Source organism: Vulpes lagopus, chromosome 2 (assembly GCF_018345385.1).
Source record: "Vulpes lagopus strain Blue_001 chromosome 2, ASM1834538v1, whole genome shotgun sequence".
In the NCBI taxonomy this organism is placed as follows: domain Eukaryota; kingdom Metazoa; phylum Chordata; class Mammalia; order Carnivora; family Canidae; genus Vulpes; species Vulpes lagopus.
This window is the reverse complement of record NC_054825.1, coordinates 14,896,522-14,909,889: the sequence shown is the minus strand read 5'-3', so window position 1 is coordinate 14,909,889 and position 13,368 is coordinate 14,896,522. Positions and strand designations below refer to the sequence as shown.

General features: G+C 35.3%; 1 protein-coding gene across 1 annotated transcript in view; it reads left to right on the top strand.

Moving 5' to 3' along the window:
• Positions 1-13,368, top strand: part of ATRNL1 (attractin like 1) — a 760,501-nt gene that overhangs the window by 506,659 nt on the left and 240,474 nt on the right. The window lies entirely within an intron of this gene.

Below are 13,368 nucleotides of genomic sequence, written 5' to 3'. Positions count from 1 at the left end.
TCCTTTAATATTATTTATTATGTATTCTCAGCCAGATGCATTCTCCATTCACAGGTAGAATTGAAATTGTCTGTTTCTCACCAGGATGCATGAAAGTTCCTTTCAGTTGTATTAGTTCAGTAGCAAGTCTTTCATTGGCCTTATTTTTAAAGAATACAAATCCTTACACACAGAACGCTTTCACAGCACTGGCCCCACAATTACCAAATTTAGAAAACGGCCAGTCTTTAGCCTCTTTGTACATAATATGTACATGGGACTTGACTTCTTTGTAGTTTAATAATAGCAAATATTCTTCTGCCCACCAATTTCTAAAGGCTTTTCTTGTCCATACAGTTAAATCATTGCCTCAGCTTACCTGCTTAGGAAGAGGCATACTGAAAAATAAGTTGCACCTGAAGGTTTTGGCCCTACCTGAAGCCCAATAATCTGTGTCTTTATTAGTTTCCCTGAATACTTGTTCTGCATTTAAGAAAGCAGAGTGACTTACTGAATTTGCAAAGGCAGGTGAAATAAACAGCATCATTAATAAAAACGATATTATGTCCATTATCTTCACTTTATATTTTTCAACTTGTTCATAATCCTAACTAGATAAGAGGGCTACTGATTGGAAACCTTATCAGAGACCCCAGCAGCTGAATAGATTCATTATCAAATGCTAGGTAAGTATCCACTTTTAGAGAAAAGGCTCCTAATAAGGTAATAAAGTGTTCATTTCTTTCCCCTGGGATCAATTTAAAATTTTCATCAACCAGGAAATAAATAGCTTTATTATAATTTAGAGATTTATGGGCAAATAGGTAGAAAGAATATTGTGGTAGAATAAAGGGAATCTGTATGTTATTAAGCATATAGAATATATTTGGTGAGAGTTAAAATATATTTGGTATAGGGAAAATAATTATATGGTTAGATAAGTTTTATTAGTAGGAATATGCCGTAAACCAATAAATTCAGAAAGATATATATATATATATATATATATATATATATATATATATATTGATAAGTGGAGCAGATAAAATACATAGGAAGAAGTAATCAAGTTCTTGGGAACATTCTTGGACCATAAGATGGTCATTCAAACCAAGAAAACTGTTTAGTTATCCTTGGTGAGGGTCTGGCTAAGACTGAAATAGCAAGGACCTCTTTCAGTTGCCCCACGTTTGGGGCCCATTTCTCATATGATATATATACAAACTACTGAAATTAGGATTCAACAACATATGATCCAAAAAGCTGTACTTCAGGGGAAGGTCTAGGGAGCATTTGTTTTAGAAAAATTTTTCACCATGGTTAGAGGATAATTTTACACAGTTTGAAAATTAAAGAGACTGTATACTTCAATTTCTTACAGAAGTGTTCTATAGTTTTTAGGGTATAGATCCTTTACCTCTTTGGTTAGGTTTATTTCTAGGTATCTTATGCTTTTGGGTGCAATTGTAAATGGGATCGACTCCTTAATTTCTCTTTCTTCAGTCTCATTGTTAGTGTATAGAAATGCCACTGACTTCTGGGCATTGATTTTGTATCCTGCCACGCTGCCAAATTGCTGTATGAGTTCTAGCATACAGGGGTGGAGGCTTTTGGGTTTTCTATGTAGAGTATCATGTCATCGGCGAAGAGGGAGAGTTTGACTTCTTCTTTGCCAATTCGAATGCCTTTAAAGTCTTTTTGTTGTCTGTTTGCTGAGGCTAGGACTTCCAGTACTATGTTGAATAGCAGTGGTGAGAGTGGACATCCCTGTCTTGTTCCTGATCTTAGGGGAAAGGCTCCCAGTGCTTCCCCATTGAGAATGATATTTGCTGTGGGCTTTTCGTAGATGGCTTTTAAGATGTCGAGGAAAGTTCCCTCTATCCCAACACTCTGAAGAGTTTTGATCAGGAATGGATGCTGTATTTTGCCAAATGCTTTCTCTGCATCTATTGAGAGGATCATATGGTTCTTGTTTTTTCTCTTGCTGATATGATGAATCACATTGATTGTTTTACGAGTGTTGAACCAGCCTTGTGTCCCAGGAATAAATCCTACTTGGTCATGGTGAATAATTTTCTTAATGTATTGTGGGATCCTATTGGCTAGTATCTTGTTGAGAATTTTCGCATCCACGTTCATCAGGGATATTGGTCTATAATGCTCCTTTTTGGTGGGATCTTTGTCTGGTTTGGGAATTAAAGTGATGCTGGCCGCATAGAATGAATTTGGAAGTACTCCATCTCTTTCTATCTTTCCAAACAGCTTCAGTAGAATAGGTATGGTTTCTTCTTTAAACGTTTGATAGAATTCCCCAGGAAGCCATCTGGCCCTGGACTTTTGTGTCTTGGGAGGTTTTTGATGACTGCTTCAATTTCCTCCCTGGTTATTGGCCTGTTCAGGTTTTCTATTCCTTTCTGATCCACTTTTGGTAATTTGTGGCTTTCCAGAAATGTGTCCATTTCTTCTAGATTGCCTAATTTATTGGCATATAGCTGTTCATAATATGTTTTAAAAATCGTTTGTATTTCCTTGGTGTTGGTAGTGATCTCTCCTTTCTCATTCATGATTTTATTAATTTGAGTCTTCTCTCTCTTCTTTTTAATAAGGCTGGCTAATGGTTTATCTATCTTATTCATGCTTTCAAAGAACCAACTCCTGGTTTTGTTGATCTGTTCCACAGTTCTTTTGGTCTCGATTTCATTGAGTTCTGCTCGAATCTTTACTAACTCTCTTCTTCTGCTGGGTGTAGGATCTATTTCCTGTTTTTTCTCTAGCTCCTTTAGGTGTAAGGTGAGGTTTTGTATTTGAGTTCTTTCCAGTTTTTGGATGGATGCTTGTATTGCAATGTATTTCCCCCTCAGGACTGCTTTTGCTGTATCCCAAAGATTTTGAACGGTTGTATCTTCATTCTCGTTAGTTTCCATGAATCTTTTTAATTCTTCCTTAATTTCCTGCTTGACCCTTTCATCTTTTAGCAAGATGGTCCTTAACCTCCATGTGTTTGAAGTCCTTCCAAACTTCTTGTTGTGATTTAGTTCTAATTTCAAGGCATTATGGTCAGAGAATATGCAGGGGACAATCCCAATCTTTTGGTATCGGTTAAGACCTAATTTGTGACCCAGTATGTGGTCTATTCTGGAGAAAGTTCCATGTGCACTTGAGAAGAATGTGTATTCAGTTGAGTTTGGATGTAAAGTTCTGTAGATATCTGTGAAATCCATCTGGTCCAGTGTATCATTTAAAGGTCTCGTTTCTTTGGAGATGTTGTGTTTAGAAGACCTATCGAGTGTAGAAAGTGCTAGATTGAAGTCACTAAGTATAAGTGTATTATTGTCTAAGTATGTCTTAACTTTGGTTATTAATTGATTGATATATTTGGCAGCTCCCACATTTGGGGCATATATATCGAGGATTGTTAAGTCCTCTTGTTGGATAGATCCTTTAAGTATGATATAGTGTCCCTCTTCATCTCTCACTACAGTCTTCGGGGTAAATTTTAGTTTATCTGATATAAGGATGGCTACCCCTGCTTTCTTTTTGAGGACCATTTGAATGGTAAATGGTTCTCCAACCTTTTATTTTCAGGCTATAGGTGTCCTTCTATCTAAAATGAGTCTCTTGTAGACAGCAAATAGATGGGTCCTGCTTTTTTATCCATTCTGACGCCCTGCGCCTTTTGATGGGGTCATTAAGCCCATTCACGTTCAGAATTACTATTGAACGATATGAGTTTAGTGTCATCATATCTATTCAGTCCCTGTTTTTGTGGATTGTTCCATTGGACTTTTTCTTAAAGGGGAATTTTGAGAGTCCCCCTTAAAATTTCTTGCATTGCTGGTTTGGAGGTCACATATTCTTTCAGTTCTTGCCTGTCTTGGAAGCTCTTTATCTCTCCTTCCATTCTGAGCAAGAGCCTTGCTGGATAAAGTATTCTTGGTTGCATGTTTTTCTCATTTAGGACCCTGAATATATCCTGCCAGCCCTTTCTGGCCTGCCAGGTCTGTAGAGAGGTCTGCTGTTACCCTAATACTCCTCCCCATAAAAGTCAGGGATTTCTTGTCTCTTGCTGCTTTAAGGATCTTCTCTTTATCTTTGGAATTTGCAAGCTTCACTATTAAATGTCGAGGTGTTGAACGGTTTTTATTGATTTTAGGGGGGATCTCTCTATTTCCTGGATCTGAATGCCTATTTCCCTTCCCAGATTAGGAAAGTTTTCAGCTATGACTTGTTCAAATACATATTCTGGACCTCTGTCCCTTTTGGCGCCCTCAGGAACCCCAATTAAACGTAGGCTTTTCTTCCTTGGGCTGTCATTTATCTATCCTCATGCTTTTTTAATTGTTTGTCTCTTTTTTCCTCAGTTTCCCTCTTTGCCATCAACTTGTCTTCTATGTCACTCACTCGTTCTTCCACCTCGTTAACTCTCATCGTTAGGACTTCTAGTTTGGATTGCATCTCATTCAATTGATTTTTAATTTCTGCCTGATTAGATCTAAATTCTGCACAAAATGCTCTGCATCACTTCCTATCAGGCAAATACAAATCAAAACCACAATGAGATACCACCTCACACCAGTGAAAATTAACAAGGCAGGAAACCACAAATGTTGAAGAGGATGTGGAGAAAAGGGAACCCTCTTACACTGTTGGTGGGAATGTGAAATGGTGCAGCCACCCTGGAAAACTGTGTGGAGGTTCCTCAAATAGTTAAAAATAGACCTGTCCTATGACCCAGCAATTGCACTGTTGGGGATTTACCCCAAAGATACAGATGCAGTGAAACGCCGGGACACCTGCACCCCGGTGTTTATAGCAGCAATGTCCACAATAGCCAAACTGTGGAAGGAGCCTTGGTGTCCATCGAAAGATGAATGGATAAAGAAGATGTGGTTTATGTATACAATGGAATATTACTCAGCCATTAGAAATGACAAATACCCACCATTTGCTTCAACGTGGATGGAACTGGAGGGTATTATGCTGAGTGAAATGAGTCAATCGGAGAAGGATAAACATATGGTCTCATTCATTTGCGGAATATAAATAATAGTGAAAGGGAATAGAAGGGAAGGGAGAAGAAATGGGTAGGAAATATCAGAAAGGGAGACAGAACATGAAGACTCCTAACTCTGGTGGAAGGGGAGGAAGGAGGGGGGTGGGGGTGAATGGGTGACAGGCACCGAGGGGGGCACTTGACGGGATGAGCACTGGGTGTTATTCTGTAAGTTGGCAAATTGAACACCAATAAAAAATAAATTTATTATTAAAAAAATAATAAAAATATAAAGAGACTGTATACCAGCTATGGAGCTTCTTAGGTACCATCTATTTTCTCCCAGAGTAGATATTTGGATGTGGCCCATGAAAATATATCAGATGTTTCTACATCCATACACTTTATCTGTTTTATCTTTTGACATTACTATATGGAGGAAACCCTACCACATAAAAAGCAAAGTCCTTCTCTTGGACTTTTATGACATAATCCTTCTCTTGGACATAAATCACTTTTATAATTTACCTTGGGTTACTAGCAAGCAAGACAACTCACTGTTTTGATAGTTTTCCTTGCCATCAAATGTTGCTGACCTGGTCAGAGAGAGTGGTATAGAGGCTTAACATAACTGATAATATGGGATTAACTGTTAGTTATGTTAGTTGGAAATTCAGAAGATCAAAGACAAATCTGCACTCAAGGAAAAATAGGTTAAAAACAATAACATTAAAATATGAAAAATTAAACACAGTATAATACTGTGTGAATAATATTCAGTAATAAAGTACTGAATTTAGATTTTAAAACTCACTTGTAGAAATGTTATGTGGGAACATTTGTTTCCATCAAAGTTCATGTGACCTGGAATTGTTGGTTGGGTCCAACAGCAGAGTAGTTCTTAAAATAAAAAACAAAAAAACTATGTTAAGGTGCATGTTAATTTAGATTACATTAAGAGAAATACTACCATATTCTACACTAACCAGATCACATCTAAAGTATGTGTTCATTTTACATTTTAAGAGGAACATTGAAAAATGAAATGCTGCAAGCTATGTTAAATGAGAAACAGTTTTGTCCTTTTTATGGGAGTCTGAGTAAACTCCTTGAGGACAGGACTATATTTCATATCTCTTAAATGGCAGTGCTTGGCCTTCTTCCCAGAACATTGAAGTATCCCATAAATGTTTGTTGCATGAATAATGAATGCAAAGTTTAAGATACTGGAATTGTTTAATTTGAACATATAAGAAAAGTTTCAAATATGTAATATATATTTAAAGGAATGTTAGTGAGATTAAAGTTTTCCTATTTAATTTTAATGATCCAAAAAGATCCCGAGAATATAAGTTTTTGTTCAGTATAATGAATTCTGTGTTATAAACCTTTGGGGAAAAAATACTGCCTTGATAAAAAGTGATTCTTTTGCTATGTATATTCAAAGATGCTAGATGACCATTTGTCAGAAAATACAGAACACTTTTGGCCCTGCTTAAATGGGAACATTGGACTAGATAACCTCTAGGGTTCCTTCCAACTCTGAGAATGAGTCATTTCAGTGAGTCTGCTATGACCACTGATTTTTCTTACAATTTGATTTTTGTGGTTTCATATACAATTCCAAGTACATAAGGAAGGCAATTTATATTAGTCATGAATAATCTATGCTGCATCTAACTGCCCTTCACATTTAAAAATTCAAGTGATTGAAATTAGTTTAGAAAATATTTGTATCATTTCTCCTTTCACAAAAGATTAAAAACAAATAACTGCATATTAATCTATTATATTGATTAGTCCATGAACACAAGATGTATCGTTCAATAGACTTTAGAAAATTGTAATTAACAGACGTCTTATTTCACAAAGGAACATTTTACAGAAAGACCATTTTTAGAGTTTCTCAATATTGAACTGAAAATGACTCCATTCACTAATAGCAAAATAATCACATTTTCCTTAAAGGAAAAAAAAATATTTTTATAATATCGATTAAGAGGAAAATGCCAGTGTTTGAGTCACTTATGTCTCCAGGAAGATTTAAGTACCTCTTCAAGAACTTTAAAATTATTGTCCCAAACTACTTAAATGTCCACCATGAACCTCTTATACACTAAATGTAAAAGCTAACTGGATTATGTTACATTTAGAATTTCTTAACCTAGAAGCTAGTATATTGTGGTTCAAAAATGAATCTTGAGCTTTGTATTGATTCCCAGAATCAGGGAGAAAAAAAAATACTTCTTTAGTAAATTAATTCTTAAGAGCGGGGAAACGCTACTGAAGAATTGATCTGAGCCCTATTGTAACAAGAGTCTCCAGTCATAAATTACCGGCACACAGGCAGGAGTCGATGTGTCGTTTCTATTGTAATCAGTTGCTTTTATATTTCCCCTCGTGAAGGTTGACTGGATTATATTGTGCATGTCTTGGATGTCAAAGGCATTCATTTGCTCTTCTTCTTGAAAGCAGGACAAGTATTTCTCCGACAACTTAGACCTCTAACTTGGGGAAGTCATGTATTCCACAATATGACTGTGGGGGGAGCATATCCTGTGGGGGGGGGGAACTTTTTTTTTTTCTCTAGTGTGTGTTCCAAAATTTGAAATTATCCATTTCCCATTTTCACTCTTTGAGGAGTAATATGTATTCTGGGGATCTAGCTTTTAAATGACCTTTTCAGCACTCATCCTTTTGCTCATTTTGATTTGCTCAGATAAATTACAACCACCTGGCCTTTTGTATTAAAGAAGGTTACGTACAAAATTGACCTTTTGATACTTATTGGGAGAGCTAGGTTCATTGTATTTGAGATTAACTGCTGTTGCTGTTTTCTTGGTTATGTCTTGAATAACTTTGTATGAGGATGGTAAAGCCTATTTTTCTTACTTGTTTGTTCTGAGCTACTCTGACATGATAAGAATGGACTCTGAATAATACAAAAAGAAATCATGTTTTAAAAAATAATAGATATGATTTCCTTAAATCTATGGTGTCTGATGAGTTATATATGTTATTTTTATTTCTCTTAACTTTGATAAAGCCAAAATTATCCTTTGACCATTCTGCTCCTTGCTGCCTTACTTAATAAGACTCGGATTTCTTTCTGTTTCATGAATACTTTAAGCAGACACTTGCCTCCAGAACTTTGAATTGCTGTTCCCTCTGCGTGAAATGATCTTTTCTGGCTTCCTTTGCTCCATTAACTGAATACCTCACTTGTTCCCCTACAATTTCTTGGCCTCCATGTAGTTAGGGTGGGCCATGTGACTATTTATGGAACGTGATATATATCACTTCTGATCTAAGGCACTGAAAAGTCCGTACAGGATTCACTAGCACTTCGACCCTTACACTCAAAGGATCCTTGAGTTGGGATGCAGAACCTCAAGATTGAAGCAGTCTGTATAGCTGGGTTACCAGATGGGGAAGTTACTTAGATCTGTAGATTTTGTGTGGGCAAGAAATACACTTTTCTATTTTAAACTACTGAGCTTTTGAGGATGTGTCCTGAGTATTCAAGGTTTCAGGTTAAGTGACATTTCTTAAGAGACTTTCTGTAATCACCCTACCTAAAGCACTTTCTCCCCCTGCTATCTCTCTTTTTCCCAATCATTATATATTTTCTTAGTAATTTTTGGCAATATTTTATATAAGTATATGTTGAACAAACAAGACTTCTATATGCTGTTAGTAATGATTTTTAAGTGCCTAGAGTAATCTCTAAAATTGACAATCAGCATTTTATTTTTTACTTTTTGTTTTAATGTCAAGAAGTGCAAACAAAACAAAATACTGTCTTGCAAAGGTCCATTGTATTTCCTATTGATCACTAGAAAGGATGTTCTGGTATCAAGAAAGAGCCGAGTTTTTTACGGTTCTACATAAATCCATTCTGCATGATTTCTTTCATTCAGAAGTGAGGTCATCTTTGGCAAAGTCTAAATCAATGATGCCATCTATGTCACAAAGAAAGGATTAAGAATCCAAATTTTAGAATTTCCTGAAGTAACCTCCAAAATTCTGCAACATTCTTACATATCTTGAGGTTTTTGTCCACTAAGAAATAGCAAGACTATTTTGCTTTTAAATCCAGGCCATATAAGTACTTCATTCAACATCAGATTATTCCCCAGTTATCTGCTTCTAGTCTCCTGGTAGATAGTCTAAAAGAGTCCCTGATATATTTTCTTAATAGCAAATATTTCTTAATAGTCAAAGCTTGTTGAATAGAATAAAAAGAGTCACCTTTTATATATATAGAAAAGTATCTGGCACACAGTAGGAGCTCAGTAAAGATTTTTTTTAATAAGCCAAACTTATTCACTAAGTGGATGAAGGTAAAAAAAAATTCTCTATCAAATGGTTCTAAGAATGGGCTTTTATGAGAGAGAGAGAGAGAGAGAGAGAGAGAGAACGAATGAACGAAAAAGAAAAGAGAAGAAAAGAAAGGAGGGGAAGGGAGGGAAGGAAAGAAAAAAATTCTGCTCAGAATTGTAAACTCTTTAAGATTCATGTTGTGGAATGACAAGTAAAAAATAATTTCAGAATCTGCTTTTGTTCCTTAATAAAATTTCTTGACAAGGCAGGGAGACTTTACTGAGAATTATTTTCTTATTGCTGATGCATGAAGATGTGACATACAGTCATACTTCTTTTTTCATTAGTGAATTAAATAATATATTGCCAACTGTAAGATAAAAAGAAATATACAAAGCATATCATCTGCATTATCAAAGTGTTGAATGGAAAATCAGCTATTTACTATTATCAGGATACAAATGATTTTCTTTTGAAAGTGTTCACAAGATGGAATTCTTCATTCATACAGTCAACAGGCACACGCAGTTGATGAAAACCAGGAATTGACTATGCTGGAACATGTTAGTATTTTACTTAAAGTACAGAGAAATGATGAAGTTACCAATTCTAACTTACTTCAAAATATTAAAAGAAATGTTAGCAAATATGCTAGCAAATACTAGTAATTTCTGGAGTGGATTTGTGACAATTTGACAGGAATAATGTTTTACTTTTATTTTTTTGTTTTGTTTTGTTTTACTTTTCTTAGTTTTTTTTTACACCACAAACCATCTTGATCTTTCCAAACAAAATGGTTCTCCCAAGGTCTATCCAATGATACAAAGCTTAACTGATTTGATAAGCAATCTTGTGGATGCTCTAGATAGCTTTTGTAGTGGGAAAAAAATCAAATTTTGGTAAAGGTCTAATCTTTTTTAGATTAAACCTACTTTCCATCCAGACTTACCTTGATTGATATATAGAGACAGTTATCAGGTGCTTTTTCTATTTTCTTGGATTCAAACTTCAATTGGGAAAAATTGTGCCATGTGAGAAGTATAGTTTTGGCTCCCTTGATGTTAAGAATACATAACCATGAATACATAAGGATAAGGAAGATCTGTCATACTTTGTTTTATTTGACTCTGCCTAAATTAACCTAGACAAAGACAGTCCACACTTAAATGACCCTACTTGTAAAAGTAAGATGTATTTTCTTTAACTCCTGTTGGTAGAGAGCTCTTAAGCCTTTATTATATACAAATGATGGTGATACTATCAGGCCATACAGTTTATACCACTCTGCTGCTGACAATATGGACAATTTCTAGAGTTCCATGAAGGTTACACTACATAGAAGCTATCTAGAATCAGTATGTTAACTGGGTGACTGGGTGGCCCAGTCAGTTAAGTGCCTGACCCTTGACTTCAGCTCAGATCATGATCTCAGGGTTGTGAGATCGAGCCCCATGTCAGGCTCTGCAGTGAATATGGAGCCTGCTTAAGATTCTCTCTCTCTCTCTCTCTCTCTCTCTCTCTGCCCCTCCCCCCAAAAAACAAAATAAAATAAAGTAAAATAAAATAAAGTCAGTATATAAGGCCGATATGGAGACAAAATCATTCACTATAGAGTATAGATGATATTGCACATACAACCTCCTAAACACCAGTTTGAGAACCACTAAGCTAGATGAAGAATTAAAAAGAAACTTTAGAAATAGATGTTTGAGCTTTTGAACCCATGCTGCTTTTGAGATATACATCAAGTTCTTATCCAACAAATAGGGATGTGTAGAGAATTCTAAAGTAGTCTTTCTTGCTTTCATTATTTATTCTGTTTTATTTTTAAGCATTAATATGTATTAAGAGATTTGTCTGTTGAAAGAATTTAAGAAAGTAATTGAGTTACATTCTGGTTCTGGATGAGAGGCAATTAGCTTCTAAAGATAGCAGTAAGTTAAATTATTGAATCCACTGAAACAACAAAAAAAAAACCCTTTTTTGAAGAAAAATATCTATTAGTGCAGAGATTTTCTGGTATTCATCTATTTATCATTTAGAGATCTATGGTTTATAGGTTGAAGAATTTGTGGCTTAGAGATCTCTAAGTTCCTTTTCAAGCTAAGAATCCATGAGGACTTTGCCTTCCCATATGCGTGGTGTTATCAAAATGACAACAATGACTTTCATTTGCTGGCATTTTTTAATCCTTATCTTAGCCTATTATGTATGAGTTTTAGCTGTAATTTGAGTGTGAGTTCTAACATATTTACTCTGAATTATCATATGTGAATTTTATGCATATTCACATAACACTTTCAGTTATTGACATGCATGTATAAATATACATATTTGTAAGCTGAAACAACCTATTAGCAATGTAGAGGAAATATTGAACTTTATATTTTGGAACACTTAGATGCATTTTCCATTTTGGTTTTCTTCTTCTCTGGTCACAGGTTTGATGATATTAAAGGTAGGTTTTATTTTTGTCACCTAATTGCTCAAACAACCCTATGTACCTGAACAACCTACCAGGAAAATTTGTTATGACCATTTGACAACTTGAGGACATTTTGCCTTAAAATAGTGAAGAAAAATGAGTGAACTTAAGGTTTAGTGGAATCTTCTGAATGATGAAATCTCTCCTGGACTGTCACTGAAGTTTGTTTTGCAAGTTACCACAAATTTGCAAAAAAAACAATTCAAAAGTCACTGAAAGTGAATACTTTCATTTTTTTTTAAGATTTTACTTATTTATTCATGAGAGTCACAGAGAGAGAGAGAGAGAGGCAGAGACATAGGCAGAGGGAAAAGCAGGCTCCATGCAGGAAGCCCGATGTGGGACTAGATCCTGGGACTCCAGGATCATGCACTGAGCCGAAGGCAGATGCTCAACCACTGAGCCACCCAGGCATCCCTAAAGTGAACACTTAGAGTGAACTAGTTGCATACCTGTCAAGAAGCTCTTTGAAAGTTTTTTATTTTTAAGTAAACCACCATTTCAAGAGTAACATAGTCCCAATAGGTCAAAGATTACAGAAATATAGAAAAGGGTAATTAAAGTAACCTGAACTGGGATGCTGGAGTGGCTCCGCAGTTGAGCATCTGCCTTTGGTTCAGGGTGTGATCCCGGGTCCAGAGATCAAGTCCCACATCGGGCTCCCTGCGAGGAGCCTGCTTCTCAAGAACCTCTGCCCAGGTCTCTCTCTCTCTCTCTCATGAATAAAAAAGATAAAATCTTAAAAAAAATAAAGTAACGTGAACAAAGGTGTTATGCCAGGCCACTCCAATAAAGTACTAATACCGACTTCCAACTGGAAGACTGGGAAGCAATATATTCCCAGTATTCGGAATAAGATTTTAAGACTTGTGCCTTGTATTTTCTGTTATGTAAAATGATAGAATATCATACTTTCCTAATTTAAGGATACAAAAAGTTATTGTTACTTCTTTTTACTTCCTTGTACCATACTGGTACCAAAATAACAAAATCGATTGTTTACTTCTATTGCTCTTTTAAATGTGTTTGTGTAAATAACAGAAATACTCCTTTTCACAAAATGTTGCTTAATCTCTAATTCAAACACTTTGTTCATTTTAGTATGTAAGCTCAAGAGTAATCACTAAATCATTTTGATTGCTCCTTTTATGCCTTTCCAAAATCTTAGGAATGTAATTGGTATTAAAAATATAATGATGCACTATGATGACTTTATGGTAGATTCTTTTCATAATTTTTGCAGTATTACAATAAAGTAAATGAGAAGCAACATGAAACCTGCTATCGATTTGTTGGTTCCACAAAATTGCCCCATTCTAAAAAAATAAATATCTATGTTACTTTGGATGATAAAACATAAGTTCTAGAATATCAGGGGACACTTACTTTAAAAAGCTTAATCATAATTGAAATTAGTTTTATCATAACTTGCTTTCACTCACATTTGGATGATACAGATTTTTATACTTTGTGTCATTCATTAATCGCTCATTCAACAAATACTACTGACTACCAACTAAGAGCTGCGGGGAATAAAAAATAAAAATAGATATTTTTTCCTTGAAGAAGATTTCAGAAAAGTATAAGT